Source organism: Castor canadensis, chromosome 7 (assembly GCF_047511655.1).
Source record: "Castor canadensis chromosome 7, mCasCan1.hap1v2, whole genome shotgun sequence".
In the NCBI taxonomy this organism is placed as follows: Eukaryota; Metazoa; Chordata; class Mammalia; order Rodentia; family Castoridae; genus Castor; species Castor canadensis.
This window is the reverse complement of record NC_133392.1, coordinates 20,797,854-20,815,004: the sequence shown is the minus strand read 5'-3', so window position 1 is coordinate 20,815,004 and position 17,151 is coordinate 20,797,854. Positions and strand designations below refer to the sequence as shown.

General features: G+C 36.3%; 1 pseudogene; it reads left to right on the top strand.

Moving 5' to 3' along the window:
• Positions 1–16,316, top strand: part of LOC109703178 (small ribosomal subunit protein eS7-like) — a 149,667-nt pseudogene extending 133,351 nt beyond the window's left edge.
• Positions 16,317–17,151: the final 835 nt, after the last annotated feature.

Below are 17,151 nucleotides of genomic sequence, written 5' to 3'. Positions count from 1 at the left end.
GACTGAAATCTTATCACTCTCAAGTATATGGATGGAACTGGAGAACACCATTCTGAGCGAGGTTAGCCAGGCTCAGAAGACCAAAAATCGTATGTTCTCCCTCATATGCTGACTTTAGATCTAGGGCAAATACAGCAATGTGGTTGAACTTGGGTCACATGATAAAGGGAGAGCACACATGGGAGGTATGGCGATAGGTAAGAAACCCAAAACATGAAAGTGTTTGATGTCCTCACTGCAGAGGAAATAATACAGAAACCTTAAAGCAGCAGAGGTCAATATGATAAGGGGATCAGGAACCAGTGAACAGGTCAGTTTGAGATGAATCAACTTGGGTTGTAACACATTTGTACATGGAAGCAATGTTAAGAATCTCTCTGTATAGCTATCCTTATGTCAACTAGGGAAAGCACTTTTTCTTATTATTGCTTATATTTTCTCTTCAACAAAATTAGAGATAAGGGCAGAACATGTTCTGCTTGAAAGTGGGGGGAAAGGGGATTGGGGACAAGGGGAGAAATGAACCAAACCATGTGAATAAATGAATAAAAAATAAAGATAAAGGCTGTGAATCATGGGCATAAAAGAAGGAGAAGAGCTACAAGCCAAAGGTATAATATATTCAACAAAATGATAGTAGAAAATTTTCCAAATCTCAAAAAAGAGATGCCCATTCAGGTACAGGAAGCCTCCAGGACACCAAACAGACATGACCAAAATAGAACCTCTCCACAGTATATTATATGTAAAACAACACAGAGAACAAGGAAAAAACATTAAAGTCTCTCAGAGAGAAAAATCAAATAACATATCAAGGTAAACCATCAAAATAATAACATATTTCTCAACAGAAACCTTAAAAGCAAAAAGGGCATGGAATGAGATATTTCAAGCACTGAAAGAAAAAAAAAACAGTACTAGAGTACTCTACTTAGCAAAGCTATCACTCAAAATTGAAAGAGGACTAAAAATCTTCCATGATAAACAGAAACTAAAACAATACATGACCACTATAGAAGATACTGAAAAGACTCCTATACAGAAGATGAAAACAAACATAGGCATGAAAGATGAGAATTATTAAGCCTCAAGAGAAAAGCAGATAAGAAATCAGAGATTAGCATAGACTTCTTGCATACACACAAACCCTTACACAACAAAAACAACTAAATGGCAAGAATCAACACATACCTCTCAACATTAACAGAGAATGTTAATGGACTCAACTTCCCCATAAAAAGACACTGATTGACAAACTGGATTAAATAGGAAGACCCAACAATCTGTTGTTTATAAAAACCCATCCTAGAAACAGAAACAAACATTGCCCCAGGGTGAAAGTATAGAAAAAAAATTAGCAAGCTCATGGTCCCTGAAAGCAGGAAGGAGTAACAATACTTATATTAGATAAAGTAGACTTCAAACATAAATTAATCAGAAGAGACAAAGAAGGTCATTTCATACTAATAAAAGGAGTAATACAACAAGAAGAAATAACTATTGTTAACTTGTATGTGCCCAATGCCAGTGCACCCAACTTCATTAAACATACACTAATGGACTCAAAAACACTGATAGACCCTAACACAGTGGTGGCAGGAGACTTCAATACTCCTCTATCCCAATAGATAGGAAATCCAGGCAAAAAATTGACAAAGAAACTCTAGAATTGAATGATACCACAGATCTAATGGACCTGACAGATGTCTATGGAGTATTCCATCCTATAACACCACAATATACATTCTTCCCAGCAGCCCATGGAACTTTCTCCAAAATAGACCACATTCTAGGGCACAAACCAAGTCTTAATGAATATAAGAAAACTGAAATAACCCCCTGCATACTCTCTGACCACAACACAATAAGCAGAAAATAGTCAACCAACTAGAGGCTGAACAACACATTGCTCCATGATCAGTAGTTCATTGAAGAAATAAGGGAGGAAATAAAAAAATTCCTTGAATTTAATGAGAATGAAAGCACAACCTATCAGAACCTACAAGATACAGCAAAGGCAGTCTTAAGGGGAAAGTTTATAGCCATGAGTACATATATTTAAAATACAGAAAGATCTAAAATAAATGACCTAATGCTGCATCTCAAACTCCTAGAGAAACAAGAACAACCTACAGAACTTAAAAACTAAATTCTCCCAAAACTAATGAACCAATAAAGAAATGGGCATGTGAACTAAACAGAACTTTCTCAAAAGAAGAAATTCAAGTGGCCAGAAAACACATGAAAAAATGCTCACCATCTCTAGCAATAAAGGAAATGCAAATTAAAACCACGCTAAGATTCCACCTCACCCCTGTTAGAATAGCCATCATCAGCAACACCAACAACAACAGGTGTTGGAGAGGATGTGGGGAAAAAGGAACCCTCTTACACTGTTGGTAGGAATGTAGACTAGTACAACCACTCTGGAAAAAAATTTGGAGGCTACTTAAAAAGCTGGACATCGATCTACCATTTGATCCAGCAATACCACTCTTGGGGATATACCCAAAAGACTGTTACTTCAGAGGCACCTGCACATCCATGTTTATTGCGGCACTATTCACAATAGCCAAGTTATGGAAACAGCCAAGATGTCCCACCACTGACGAATGGATTAAGAAAATGTGGTATCTATACACAATGGAATTTTATGCAGGCATGAAGAAGAACGAAATGTTATCATTCGCTGGTAAATGGATGGAATTGGAGAACATCATTCTGAGTGAGGTTAGCCTGACTCAAAAAACCAAAAATTGTATGTTCTCCCTCATATGTGGACATTAGATTAACCTAGAAGGTAACACCCACGCACAGGAAATCAATGTGAGTCAATGCCCTGTATAGCTATCCTTATCTCAACCAGCAAAAACTCTTGTTCCTTCCTATTATTGCTTATACTCTCTCTACAACAAGATTAGAAATAAGGGCAAAATAGTTTCTGCTGGGTTTTGGGGGGGGAGAGGGAGGGGGTGGAGTGGGTGGTAAGGGAGGGGGTGGGGGCAATGGGGAGAAATGAACCAATCCTTGTATGTACATATGAATAATAAAAGAAAAATGAAAAAACAAACAAAAAAAAAGGAGTATTTATTAGGACTTTGATTATGGTATGGTAGCATGGCTGCACACATATATCCAAACTCACTGAAATTTACGGGTTTTTTTTAACTTATTTTTGGTTTGTTTTTCTTTTATTCATATGTGCATACGAAATTTATATGTTAAATTTGCGCACTTAAAATGTTAGTTTTAAATCAATAAACCTTTTTAAATGGGAAAAAAAAAAAGAACAACCTACACCCAAAACTAGCAGGAGAGAAATGATAACAAATAAGGGCCAAAATCAACAAAATTGATACCAAAAAAAAAAAATCAAAACAAAAAGCTGGCTCTTTGAAAAGATAAATAAAATTGAGAAACCCCTGGTGAATCTGACTAAAATTAGAAGGGAAAAGACCCAAATTAATAAAATTAGAAATGAAAAAGGGGAGATAACAACAAGTACCAAGGAAATCTAGGAAAATATCAGGGACTACTTTGAAAACTAATATTCAAATAAATTGGAAAATCTATAAGAAATGAGCAAACTTTAGATAAATATGACCATCCAAAGTTGAACCAAGAAAGTATTAGTCACCTAAACAGATCTATTACATGCAAAGAAATTGAAGAAGCAATAGAGTCCCCAAAAAAGAAAAGTCCAGGTCCTGATCAATTCACCATTAAATTCTATCAGACATTTAAAGAACTAATACCAGAATTCCTCAATCTTTAGAATGACATAGAAAGGGAAGAATATCAAACTCATTTATGAAGCCAGCATTACACTCATCCTAAAACCAGATAAGGACACAAGAAAGAAAGAAAATTATAGTCCAATGTCTTTAATGAACATAGATGCAAAAACCCTCAATAAAATATTGGCAAAACAAATTCAACATTTCAAAAAGATCATAAAACATGATTAAGTAAGTGATGCAGGGATAGTTCAACATATGCAAATCATAAAATGCAATATAGCACATTTGTAGAAACAAGACAAAAAACACATAATCATCTCAATAGATGCAGAAAAATTCTTGATAAAATTCAACATCAGTCTATGATAAAAGCTTCAGTGAAACTAGGAATAGAAAGAATGTACTTCAACATAATAAAAGCTGTATATGACAAGCCTATAACCAACATCATACTAAATGGGGAAAAATTGAAAACATTTCCTCTAAAGTCAGGAATGAGACAACATAGTCTTGGAATTGCTAGTCAGAGCTATAAGATAAGAAGAAGAAAAAAAATGAATAAAACTGGAAAAGAAGTACTCAAAACACCCCTATTTGCAGATGACATGATCTTATACCTAAAAGACCCAAAAAACACCTAGACACCATAAACAGCTTCAGCAAAGTAGCAGGATACAAAATCAATTTACAAAAATAAGTAGCCTTTCTATACAGCAACAATGAAGAGATTTAAAAAGAATATAGGAAAATAATTCCATCTACAATAGCCTCAAAAAAAATACCTAGGAATAAACTTAACATAGGATGTGAAAGTCTTCTATAAGGAAAACTACAAACCATTGAGGAAAGAAATCAAAGAAGACTACAGAAAATGGAAAGATCTCCCATGCTCAAGAATTAGTGAAAATGACTGTATTACCAAAAGCAATTTACATGCTCAATGCAATTCCCATCAAAATTCCAATGACATTCATCACAGAGATTGAAAAATCAATCCTAAAGTTCATTTGGAAGCACAAAAGACCACAAATATACTGAACAAAAAGAGTAGTACTGGATATATCACTGTACTTGACTTCAAACTATACTGCAGAGCCATAACAATAAAAACAGCATGCTACTGGCACAAAAACAGACATGAAAACAGTGGAGTAGAAACAGAAGACCCAGATATGAATCCACAGTAGCTATACCCATCTGATTTTTGACAAAGATGACCAAAGCATATGATGGAGAAAAGACAGCCTCTTCAACAGATGTTGCTGGGAAAGCTGGATGTCTGCATACAGAAAACCAAAACTAGATCCATGTCTTTCACCCTGTACAAGTATCAACTCAAAGTGGATTAAAGACCTTAAAGTCAGACCTGAAACCTTGAAGCTAATGCAGGAAAGAGCAGGGAATACACTGGAATTAATAGGCATAGGCAAGGACTTCCCCAACAGAACTCAAATGACTCAGCAACTAAGAATGGATTGACAAATGGGACTACATAAAATTAAAAAGCTTCTGCACAAAAATAGTAATGATCTCTAAACTGAAGAAACTGCCCACAGAATGGAAGAAAATCTTTGCCAGCTACACATCTGACAAGGTTTGATAACCAGAATATATAGGGAGCTCAAAAACCTAAACTCCCAAAAATTCAATGACCCAATGAAGAAACGGGCAAAAGAACTGAACATAGTTTTTTCCAAGGAAGAAGTGGAGATGTCTAAAAACACATGAAGAAATCCTGAACATCCCTGGCCAAAAGGAAAGGCAAATCAAAACCAAGTTAAGATTCCACTTCACTCCTGTTATAATGGCTTCCATCAAGAACACAAGCAACAACAAATATTGGTGAAGATCTGGGGGAAAAGGAACCTTCATACACTGCTGGTTAGAATGTAAATTAGTACAACCACTATGGAAAACAGCATGGAGGCTTCTCAAAAAACTGAAAATGGAACTGTCTTATGATCCTGCAATTCCACTTCTAGGTATATAGCCAAAAGAATGTGAGTCAGGTTACAACAAAGGCACCTGCCCACCCATGTTTATTGCAGCAGTATTCATTTTAGCTAAGTTATGGAAACAGCCAAGATGCCCCACTACTGAAGAATGAAAATGTGGTATTTATAGTCAATGGAATATTATTCAGCCACAAAGAAAAATGAAATTTTGTCATTTGTAGGTAAATGGATGGAATTGGACAACGTCATCTTAAATGAAGTTAGCCAGGTTCAGAAGATCAAAAGCCACATGTTTTCTCTCATAGGAAAGTGATTGCAAACTAGAAATACAAGGGTACCTAGAATTATAGGCACTAGTCACTGGCTCCTGGCTTCTTCTTTTCTTCTTTTTGACAGGTTCTCACTCTGTGGCCCAGAATGGAATGGAGAACATCATGTTAAGTAAAATTAGCCAGATTCAGAAGGCCAAAATCTTCATGTTTTCTCTCAAACATGGAATATAGACCTAGTATGAATACAACAATACTATGAAAAACATGCCACACTAAGGAGAGGTCACATATGAGAGGGGCAGAGTAAAAGAAGGAAGTTTAGAAGGTGGATATGGTTGATGTACTCTCTATACAAGAATGAATATAGAATTTTTAAACTGGTTGAAACCACCATTTAAAAAGTACTAATGTATAAAGAAGAAAAATAGAGTAGATGAACCAAGTCTGGCTATGATATATATATGGAAGTGCCACAAGGAAACTCCTTGTGTAGCCATCTTAAATAAACAACAGATCATATTTTTCTTCTTTTTTTCATATACAAAATTGGAGAACAAGAGGGTGGAACAGGTTCTTCCTTGGGGGGATTGTTATAGGTGGGAAAGGGGAAGAGGTGGGGAAATGGTGTAGGAGGGTGAATATGGTGCAAATACTGTGTACACAGATATGTAAATGGAAATTTACATATATAAATGAAAAGTGCTGAAATTATTTCAGGAATGGGGGGAGGGAAGAATGACGGAGAATGGTGGAGGGGGTAAATTCAAGTATGATATATTTGATATATTGTAAGAAATTTTGTAAATGCCACAATGTGCCTCCATCTAGCACAACAATAAAAAGAAAAAAAGGCAACATGATTCCTCCATACTTCAACACTCCACAATAATGGACTTTAGTGATAATGAAGTGGAAGAATTCAAATGCATGATTATAAGAATGAACAAAGAACTTAAAGAGGACATATAAATATATCACTGAATTCAAAGAGAACACAAAAAACAAATAATTCAAAGACAATACAAAGAAACAACTGGATAAAATAAGGAATACAATGCAGGATACAAAAGAGGAATTCAGTAAAACTTTAAAAATCAAACTGAAATTCTGGAAATGAAATGCTCAGGGCTGGGAACATGGCTCAAGTGGTAGAACTCCTACCTAACAGTTCAAACCCTGTTACTGCCAAAAAAAAATTTGATTTTAAACAGACTTTGAGCAAAGTAAAGTGTGGGGGGGTATGAAAATAGTATAATGAAATCTATTAAAAACTGTTAAAAATGAGGGAAGAGCAGGAATGAGTATTACAAAAAATTTAAATGGGATAAATTTGATCAAACTACATTATATGATTTATATAAATATCACAATGAAATCTTTTTGTAAAATTAATTTATACTAATAATTTTTTAAGTAAAGGTAAAGAAGAAAATGGGAGGAAAAGCAAAGCTCAATGAATCAAATTTTAAAACCCACCAATCAACTGAATCAACTTGAATACAGAATATCAGGGATTGAAGACATGATTATAAGAATGAACAAAGAACTTAAAGAGGACATATAAATATATCACTGAATTCAAAGAGAACACAAAAAATAAATAATTCAAAGACAAAAAAGAAACAACTGGGTAAAATAAGGAATACGATGCAGGATATGAAAGAGGAATTCAGTAAAACTTTAAAAATCAAGTTTAAAAAACTTTAAAAATTCAACATTCAGTTGTACATTTAAAAAAGTAAGAAAATATGAACAGAACATGCAAGACCTCTAGGAAACAATTAAAAATTAAACCTATAATCAAAGGTATAGAAAAATGATAAGAGGTATAAGCTAAAGGCATAGAAAATAAATTCAATAAAATAGTAGTTGAAAATTCCACAAATTTTCAGAATGAGATAGTCATTCAGGTTCAGGAAGCTTTTAGAATCCCAAACACATAAGACCTGAAAAGAAGCTCTCCATGTCATATTACAATTAAGAAATTAAGTACACAGAATAAGCAAAGTACTACTAGCTGCAAGAGATAAGCAACAGTTACATATAAAGGTAGCCTCATCATAATAGCTGCAGCTTTCTCAACAGAAACTCATAAAGCAAGGGAAGGCTGGAATGATGTATTTAAAATCCTTTAACAAATAAATGCCAACCTAGACTATGGTATTTAGCAAAACTAACCTTGTAATTGAAATAAAAGGAAAAATAAAAACTTTCTGTAATAAACAAAAACAATGGAATTCATGATCAGTAAGCCAGCACTACAGAAGATACTACACATAGGAAGAGTATGTGTAGGAAGGAATCCTACACACAGAAGAGTATAATAAATGCAACTATGAAAGTATGGATATGATTAAATCGAACTAGACAAATAGATAAGCAAATCAGGATTAGGAAAGAAGCAAACACTATAAAAACAAAAAATGACAAGAAATACTATATACCTTCTAATAAGAACCTAAAAGTTAATGATCTCAGTTCTTCAATCAGAAGACACAGATTGGTGGACTGGATTTAAAAAAAACAAGACCCAATTATTTGTTGCCTACTAGAAACACACCTCACTAGCAAAGACAAACACAAGCTTAAAGTGAAAGGATGGAAAAAGAAATTCCAAGCAAATGGATTCTAAAAGCAAACAGGAGTAGCTATATTCAAGGCATACTTTAACTAAGAACTCCAAGGAAACAAAGAAGGTTACTTCATATTGATAAAGGGAACAACCAATCAAGAAGAGATAGAAAATTGCTTTGTCAAGAAAAAACAAAAAGAGATAGCAATTGCAAATATATACAGACAGAATGATGGTGTACCAAATTTCATAATACAAACACTATTGGATATAAAATCACAGATAGACCCCACCACAATAACAAACCACTAGACAGTTCATCCAGACCAAAAACAAATCAACAAAGTCACTTTAAAATTAAACAACACTATAGATCAAATGGACATAACAGACATCTATAGAATATTCTACTCAATAGCCAGTCCTTGGAACTTTCTTCAAGTAGATGATATTTTAGGACATAAAGAATGTCTTTAAAAACACAAGAAAATTAAAATGACTTCTGGTGCTTTATCAGACCACAGTGGAGTAGAACTGGAAATCAACAACATGAGAAACTGCAGAAATATTCAAACATAAGGAGATCAGACAATGTACTTTTGAACAATCAGTGGGTCATCAAAAAACTTGCAAGGGGAGACTTTCAAAATTCATAGAATAAAAAAAATGGAAACATACATATCAGAATCTGTGGGAAATAGAGAAGGCAGGTCTAAGAGGAAAGTTTAGAGCTATGAGTGTCTATACTTAAAAAACAACCAAATAAATAGCATATAGATGCATCTCAAGGCCTTAGGAAAACAAGAGCAAGTCAATCCCAAACCAGTACAAGGAAGGTATAATAGTTAAAGTTGTCTAGTCATGGAAAGTATGAGCAATCCTTACCAAAAATGTTCTGTCTTTGATGACACATGATGCCTTATAGCAAAAACAGGTCTACAGTAAGAGTTTGGCTAAATAAAATGTGATGTCTGGTCCAATTCTGATCTCCTCTGACTCAGACACACAATTCCAACTTTAGAGACGTCAGAGCTGAGTGCAAGATAAAATGCAGCTAATAACTACAATATTGTATTAGTCTGTTTTCTGTTGCCAGTGGCACAATACCATAGACTGGGAAGGCTCACAATTCGTGAGCTCCAAGGTGAAGGGGCCACATTAGTGATGGCCTTCTAACTGCAGAGCCCCAGGCGGTGCCAGTAATCATATGGCAAGAAACAGAGGAAGTGTGTCCATCTGCACTCCTCCCCACCCCCACAAACACACATATACATCTCTCTCACTCAGTCACTCTCTTTCTCTTTTCTTATAAAGCCACTAGTTTTCTGCCATGGGGGATCCATCCTGATGAGTTTATCAATCCTAGTCTCTTTCCAAAGGCTTTACCTCTAAACACTGTAGCTGAATTTAGTTTCATCCTCTTAATAACCGACAATATGGATTAAATTTCAACAAATGAACCCTTGGAGGACATACACTAACCACATCCAAAGCACAACAAATATAATTTAGAATATCTATTTTGCTTCCGTGTAGCTATAACTCTTCACACAATTTTTTAGGGAAATAGTACCATCTGAAAAATATTCTTCTGAGAATAAGTCATAATTTCATGGTCTATGGTGAGAGTAGGAAGTTTTGAGGCTTTTCAAAACTAGGGCCTTGCTGTGTTTCAAGGAGACCTAATGACCCTCTCCTGTACTCCCTTCACCCCATTGCTTTCGTGTAGTCTTTCCCTATTTCTTATATTTCAGAAGGTACAGGTGGCTGAGGCCAATGATGAAAGCCTCACTCCCTGGGCAGGAAATTTTTCTCTAAATGAGAGCTGATTATGAGGCTGCTATTCAAAATTCACCATGGGCTGTCAGCAACAGATGCATGTTATTGAATGTTCCTCGATGCCATCTTAGCCCTGGATGTTGCCATGATTTCATGTGTGAGCTGCTCCTCACGTGGGTCACCAGTCAGGAGAAAGCAAAAAAGGCAGTATTGGGGTCTCTACTCTTCCTCTTGAGGGTTAAAATCATACCATTTAGAATTTTGTTTACTTAGTAGAAATTTTTGGTGTTGGGAGACATACCCAGAGCAGCCATTGTCTATCTCACTAAGAACCACTTTGATTTCAAACTACTCCTGCTGCAGATTCTTAATCTACCTGGAAGTGGTTATGTGTCATTTTGGGTGTTAACCCATCCACTTCATCTCCCATTTACATGGTGATTGGCAGAAGTGCAATATTTACTGTTTTTACTTATTCTTAATTTAAAATTTTACAGGCTTTGGGAAGCAAACAGAAATAACAATTTTCAGGAAACACGGAGTACAGAATACTAAATATCTACAAAGGGGAAAACATATAAGGCATCAGAAGAGAACCTATAATACCACAGAGAAATGGAGTTGGTCTACAAGCATGTTGCTGAAACTGCAGACTAAGTTGCACAAGCACTCTCAGAAGGGAAACAGTGACGGAATGCATACACTTCATCTCATGTAATAATCACTTCTTTGAAGCTATGTCAGACAGGAATTAAAGTACTCTGATTGGACAGAGAAACTGAGGAACTGAGTAGTCACGTGTCTTGCTCAATAGCTTGATGTGATGAGTTAATAACTTAACTTACTTGCTGAACTGATGCCATGTATTTCCTAAGATCCTTGGTGTTATGGAAGTGGTTAAGAGTTCTTGGACATGCTTTCTCTCTAAGGTGTGGGAAAGGTGTAGGAAATTTTTCTGGTGTATTTCAGGCCATTCCCAAACCCCTGAAGGCCTTGGACTCTTATGTTAAAGACTTTTACTCATTTGAAGACCATTTCCCAGTCTCCTAACTCCATGTAGTCTTTCACACCAGCTGGGAGGATGAAAATTAAGGTATTTTGCAAATGCATTTAAAGGTCATTCACAAAATCAGTAATGAACATTCTTAAAATGACTGGCACACTTAAGCACTTACCTACAGTATCTTGAAAGAAAGCCTAGGATGTAGATTAAAAGTTTCTCCTATTGCACGCTAGTGGCTCATGCTTGTAATCCTAGCTACTCAGGAGGATGAGAACCAGGGGACTAGGGCTTAAGGCTTGCTCAGGCAAAAAAAAAGTTCACAAGACCCCTTTTTTAACAGAAGAAAGCTGGACGTGGTGCTTCCAGTACAGGAAGCCTAAAATATGAGGGTCATGATCCAGGCTGGCCTGGGCAAAAAGCAAGGTCCCATCTCCAAAATAGCCAGAGCAAAACGGGCTAGAGTTGTGGTTCAAGGAAAAAAAGAAGTTTCTCTGTAGCTGAAGATTTGGAGCCAGAGGAGCCTTTAACAAAGGTTTTAGCAGCCCAGAGTGCAATAAGAAAAATAAGAAAAACTGAGTTTTCTATAGATAACTTCAGGACTTCTGAAATTATGTTTTTCCCCACATTTTTCTAAATAAATAGTTCTTTTTCTTTTTTTCTGCTTTAAAGGAAATGGTGGTATTGAGAGGTATTGACTGGTCGGGAGTCCAACCTCTGGCATCAGACTACCTCTAAGTCCACCTCTGCCACCCACAAGCTGGACGTGTACTTAACCTCTTCTACTATCTATAAAATGGGAATATTAATAGCAGCTTTTAAAAAGTTATTCACATTTTAAACCTCAAGTGTTAGCTAGTGTTAAGAATAGAAAATGCATAGCTAATACTAAAAACATACAACAGATTATAATATAATATATACACATAAAAAGCAAAAATGTTGGAAACTCTTGGTATAATACTGAAATCACTGCTTTATTAACTTTACTATTTTGAAATTCACATGTCTAAGAATCATTATTCTAGTATGTAAGAGGAAAGATGATAGAGGATCACATGAAAGCCCAGAAATAAGGAGAAGAAAAAAATGGTTGACCATCTCTTTGCTGAAAAATACCTTCTTTGTCTAGAGGTATGAGAGGAGAAGAGCAAATAATGTCAGTGTATTCAGCCTCCTTTTATTCAAGGTCCTCAAGTTCAGTCTACCTTGTGTCTGCTCTCTCTCTCTCTCTCTCTCCTTCCTTACCTACTTCTCCCTCTCTCTCCCTCCCTCCTTCCCCTCCCTTTCTTTCTCTCCTCTCTTCTTTTTTTTCTTTCTCTCTCCCCCCTCCTTCTTTCTGTCATAAATTTTAATATAAAATAAATAAATAAAATAAATTTTAATATAGAATTTCAACAGTCAAGATCACTTAGCCTACTAGTTTATCAGCCATAGGCAACTGGTTGCAATTGGTTTTTAATACCAGGTTGCTGTAAGATTAAAAGATGTTTTTCTCTATTTAGGTGGTGTAAAAGGCTTCACTTAGGATGAAATATAATGGTGATATCAGTTGTGGTTTAAAGTAGCAGCACTTATAAATAAGAAGAAGGTCATGCCCCCTTCAAGGACTGAACGTCTCTTCAATAGGGAACGTGATGGGAGTGGAAGGGTGGTTACATTTCTTTTATCACATATTACAGAGAGTGAACAAATGTCAGCACTATAAGGCAACACTAAAGGAAACACAACCATCCCAACACTGTAAACCCAAATTACTCTAACAAATGATCGATCAGGTGTCAGTGGATCAGAGACCATCTAACTTAAGTCAGTATACACTTTCCACTGGCTTCCAAGTGGTTTTCAAAGCCACAAAGCTTAATCCTGCTGCATTCCCACTCAACTCAAATTGATTTTAGAAAGCTAAAACATAGCCTAAAACAATGAGAAGGGGGAAAAAGAAACTATGCCCTAGCCTCAAACAAAATACAGAACTGACACAGTCCATAGTGAATTAATTTATGCCTCTCCAGTTACTTGTATGTTTGAAGAGAGGGAATAGCAGGTTTCTACTTTATTTATCTAACAGAGTGACACCAAGGGCAATAGATGAAGGAATGGATTTGGTGACTCCTATTGTTTGTCTATGAAATGTTTTGGATTTCTAAATATTGTTGAAATTTCAACTAAACTGATTAGTAATCCCCCTCGTGGCTTTCTGAAATAACATCTTAGGTCAACAAAGACTAGAAAGGCATATGTAAGTAAATTTAGAGAGAGACCCTAATTCTTATTTGGGGATCATATTTAACATCCATTTTATAGGAGATCAGCTCAGCATGGAGAAGGGAAGAGGGCAGTGAATGAGCTGCATATGGCATGGAATAGTGTAAGCAGACACTCTCTCTTGGTGTCAAAACGTAGTTTCTCCAGTGACAACCAAGTTGAAACTAAAATATTTATCCTAACCAAGTACAGATGTGGGGAGGTTGTTTTTTTTTTACATTTAAAGCTCTCAATGTATATTATTAGTACCAATTGGTACTTCCCAGGACTTTTCTGTCATTTTATAAATTCTAAAAATTTATTAAGATACTAAAACATGTTCATTGCAAAGTAGTTTCTAACCTCAACTAAGTTGACTCAGGGCCTCTCACAGGTTAAAGGACATACCTCAAAGAAGGAATTTGATGTTTGTTATAAAAAGGAAATTAAAGCATTTCAAGTGGTATAAAACAATGGATGGAAAAACATGATTAAAACATAATAATGTTTAATCTGATAGTTCTTGTTAGCCAAGCAATGTGCTAAGGCACATAAACAAGTTATGATGTCATTTAATTCCCACGGTGACCCTATGATGAAGACGCTACTATTGTTTTATCTACCTTCCACAAGTAAGAACACTGGCGCTCATAGAAGTTAGGTCACATAGCTAAGGATCCCAGTGTCCAAAGCCTATACGCTGAACCTGTCCCCATGTTGCCATCCAAAGTTAGAAGTTGAAACTCAGGCTTGGGTTCTCAGACAAAACCTGAGCATCATTTACCGTGGTTTCCCCATTTGCAAGTTGAAAAAGTGAAGATGAGAATAGATGAGGTTCAGTTTCTTCCAAGATTGAACAAGTAACCTCAATGTGTGACAATTACTTTGTTTTTCTTACAAGAAGCAGATAGGGCTTTACACAATGCCTAACTGTGATTTTTACTTTTTTTTTTTTCACAGTACTTGTGCCTGTGGGCAGGTACTTTACCACTTGAGCCTACACAGCCTTTAATTTTTCAGATAAGGTCTCATGGTTTTGCCTGGAGCCAGCCTCAGAACATGATCCTACCTATGCCTCTCATGTAGCTGGGATTACAGGCATGTGCCACCATACCCTGGCCTAATCTCTTACTTTTAAGAGAACTGCTTGCTTTAACTCTCGTGAATATGTAGCAGTTTATTCTCAGTTCTCATTCTTCTTGGTCCAAAATCACCTTGATGAAAGAAAAAAGAAGGAAAATAGTCAAAAGATTAATCATGGTGATCTGAAGGAGTGTAAAAAATTTTTTTTCATTTATTCATATGTGCATACAATGTTTGGGCCATTTCTTCCCCCCACCCTCCCTCCCTCTCCCCCTCTACTCCCTTGCTTCCAGGCAGAAACTGTTCTGCCCTTATCTCTAATTTTGTTGAAGAGAGAGTATAAACAATAATTGGAAAGACAAAGCATTTTTGCTAGTTGAGATAAGGATAGCTATACAGGGAGATTCCTCACATTGCTTTCCTGTACATGTGTGTTACCTTCTAAGTTAATTCTTCTCCAACTGACCTTTTCTCTAGTTCCTGATCCCCTTCTCCTATTGACCTCTGTTGCTTTAAATAATTTTTTATATAAACCAGCATCGTAGCCATTTATTATCACTATCAAGTATTATGCCCTATAGATAATTTTAAGTTGTATAGTTTTATAAAACTGGTTGTGAAGTAGATATGTTTATGTCAACATCACTACACACACATGTGTAATGGTTTACAAACAACACGATGAGGACTGTGGCATTAGACAATGGGAATTTTCAGCTCCATTATGATCTCTTATTTTTTACTTTTAACATCGTATTTTTATTATCATATTATTATTATTATGCTGGGAGAACTTTGCAACATTTACAAAAGTTCTTACAATATATCATAGTTGAATTCACCTCCTCCCCTATTCCTGGACTAGTTTAAACTTATCTTATTTTGCCATTTTCATACATGACTACAAAGTATTTCCACTACATCCACCCTCCTCCACCCTTTCCTGTATATCTTTCCCCTTCACATTGGTACCAACCCCCAGAGGGAAACTCTTTTACCTTCCTATTCTGTTTTTGAAAGAAGGCATTTTTGTTTGTTTAAAATAGCTGTACAGTTCTCTTCCTAAGCCGGCACTCCTCAAGGACAAGGCCTTGTTCAGCTGGAGTGCCAAGATCATGAAGCCCAATGGCGAGACGAAGACGAGTTGGAGTCGGGCATCTCCCAGGCGCTGCTGGAGCTGGAGAGGACGCGGACCTCACGGCGCAGCAAGCTCATCATCACGGCGGCCAAGGAAATTGAAGTTGGTGGTGGTCACAAAGCTATCATCATTTTTGTTCCAGTTCCTCAACTTAAGTCTTTCACCAAATCCAAGTTCGGCTAGTATGTGAACTGGAGAAAAGGTTCAGTGGGAAGCACGTGGTCTTCATCGCCCAGAGGAGAATTCTGCCTAAGCCAACTCGAAAAAGCCATAGGAAAAATAAGCAAAAGTGTCCCAGAAGCCGCACCCTGACAGCTGTGCACGACGCCATCCTTGAGGACTTGGTCTTCCCCAGTGAAATGGTGGGCAAGAGGATCCGCGTGACACTGGGTGGCAGCCCGCTCGTAAAGGTTCATTTGGACAAAGCACAGCAGAACAACGTGGAACACAAGGTTGAAACGTGTTCTGGTGCCTATAAGAAGCTCACTGGCAAGCAAGTTAATTGTGAATTCCTAGAGTTTCAGTTGTAAACAAAATGACTAAAGTATAATTCATAGTAAAAAATAAATACATAAATAATTTAAAAAATAAAATAGCTGCACAGGGAGTTTCATTGTGACATTTCCATTATATACATATGTATACGTACATATATGTATATAAACCTGAATTGGTTCATCCCCTCCATTTTTCACTTCTTATGGTGATTTCAACAAGTTTAAAGATTTATTCTTGTATAGAAAGTATATCAACCATATTCACCACCTTAACTTCCTTCTTCTACCCTTCCTCTCTTGTTAATAATTTTTAATTTTTCTATATTTTATGTAGAAAGAAAAAGATTCATTGAGTAATAAAGAGAAAGATTCACTGAATAATCCACTTACTCTAATTTGTCTTTGTGAGGCATACCCACACTTGGCCTATTTTTAGTCTGTAGCCCTTGACCTTGTTGATCTTTTGCTTTCTGTTGTTTTCGGTCTGGCCTAAGATAAGGAAACATGCCAGTCACCTGCTCAAATCAAGTCAACTGTGTCTTGAATTAAGGCTTGCATATGAAACTAATCTTTTGTAACATCCTCACAACAGTGGAATAACATTGAAAACATCACTCATGCCCCTGAAAAAATGTTAATCCCACCCTGGGTCTGAGAAGTGACCTGCCAGCCTGATGATGTATGTCACAATGAGCCACTGTGCTACTTATCCCAGCAGTCCTAAGCACACAGTAGGTCCTCAAGCAATCTATACAAATTAACTGACCAAGTGACTCAGGTATACATACCCAGAAACAGAGGAGAGATGGGAAATGCAAGAGATGAGAACTTAACTCCACTCCATTTCTGAAGTGAAAAAAACTCATCC